Genomic DNA, 1,642 nt, shown 5'->3' with positions numbered 1-1,642 from the left:
TATATATATATATATATATATATATAATTTTACATAGCAATATTTACACTCTAGGAAATCCCTGACACGATCAAGGATATAAAAGAACGCAAAAAAGCGCTCCTTAATTTTATTCGGCGCCACGCCGAAATTCCTGCGAGTGATCCACCGCAAAGTTAAAGAAAGTTTACGATTCCCGCGGTGGAGTGAAATGAATGAGATCCAAGGTGAGGATTCGTTAATGTCATAATTATGCTTATTAAGTATACATCATCTTTATATATTATTTTATGTCAGTATTTATGCGATCTACGAACTCACGCCGACGCGACACAGGTATGCAGAAAGTGCAAAAAAGCACCTCGTAATTTTATTCGGCGCCGCGTCGACATTCCTGCGTGAGCCACGCCGCGCCGAAGTAATCGCTTTTCGTAGCGGAAAAATATCCCAAGATTTTAATTAATTAATTGAGATATATCGCGGCGAATCTCCACAGAATAAATTGCACGTAATTAGAAAAAGTAAGATGATTCAGATGTGTTACAAAAATTTATCAAAACTTTTATCAATTCGCGATTATCAGGAAAATATCGCAGATAATTTTTAAAATCGTTGAAGACTACTGTAGGATGAAGCTTATATCACGATTGATCGCATTAAATAATTTGCTTTGTATCCATTTCTACCAATGTAAAATATTTATATCTATTATTGAACTTTAATCTTGGTTCAACTTGCTTTTTATCTTCTTCCAGTTTTAAATATTAGAAAAAATTAGAAAAATTAAACTGGGAATTAAAATTAATCTATATTATTGTAGTAGATAATGGATCTTAAAGTACAGAAGCGGCTGCTGAGAAGACGTACTTGAAAAGGGGCTCGATCCTGTTTGTCCAGTTCTTCTATCTCAGCATTCTTAGATCATATTCCTTGAGATGTAATCGAGGGGCCTAAGGGCAATTCTTTTACTTTTGAATCTGCGCGATTGTCCGGCGAAATTCTAACAGCTGTTTTTATGATAATTTTACAACTTTCCGACTTACGGCATCGCACATATGATGCCGAAATTTTCAGTAAATCTAATAAAACGTATCGCACGTATTTTGTTAACGATCCTCAGTGTCTTACATACTTTAGAAAGACAAACCGAGGCCAAGATTTTATCGTTTCTATTCAACCCTTTATTTTTAAGTTAAGTAAGGTTACTACGTCCGTGAATTTAAATAAAACACGTACTAGAATAGAAAGAAGAAATTGTCAATGACGAAATTACAACATAAAATCACTAAGCAGAGTTAAATTATTCTAAGAATAGTCTAATACATTTCGCGAGTTTATAAAACTTCTAAACGTAAACAAAAAAAATTTACGACAGCAATAAACAAGTAGATTCACGATTGAGATACACTAGCCCGTATATAAAATGTCCACATTCCACGAGTTTTGTGAGAAGTTAATTTTTCTTCAATGAAAATCTCGTGAGGGGAATCATAGTTTTATGAAAGATTTTGTTATTAAATAAAATGTAAAATGAAATTTTTGTTAATTAAAATCCAATTCAATATTAGATTCAAAGTTAAATTAATTAAAAAATTTTAGCTTTATAATTAATTATTTAGAAACACACACACACACACACATTAAATTTTTTCAGTGTTTTTCC

The sequence above is a fragment of the Trachymyrmex septentrionalis genome, unplaced genomic scaffold (assembly GCF_001594115.1).
Source record: "Trachymyrmex septentrionalis isolate Tsep2-gDNA-1 unplaced genomic scaffold, Tsep1.0 scaffold40, whole genome shotgun sequence".
Classification (NCBI taxonomy): domain Eukaryota; kingdom Metazoa; phylum Arthropoda; class Insecta; order Hymenoptera; family Formicidae; genus Trachymyrmex; species Trachymyrmex septentrionalis.
The sequence above is the reverse complement of the archived record's forward strand: the minus strand, read 5'-3'. Positions refer to the sequence as shown.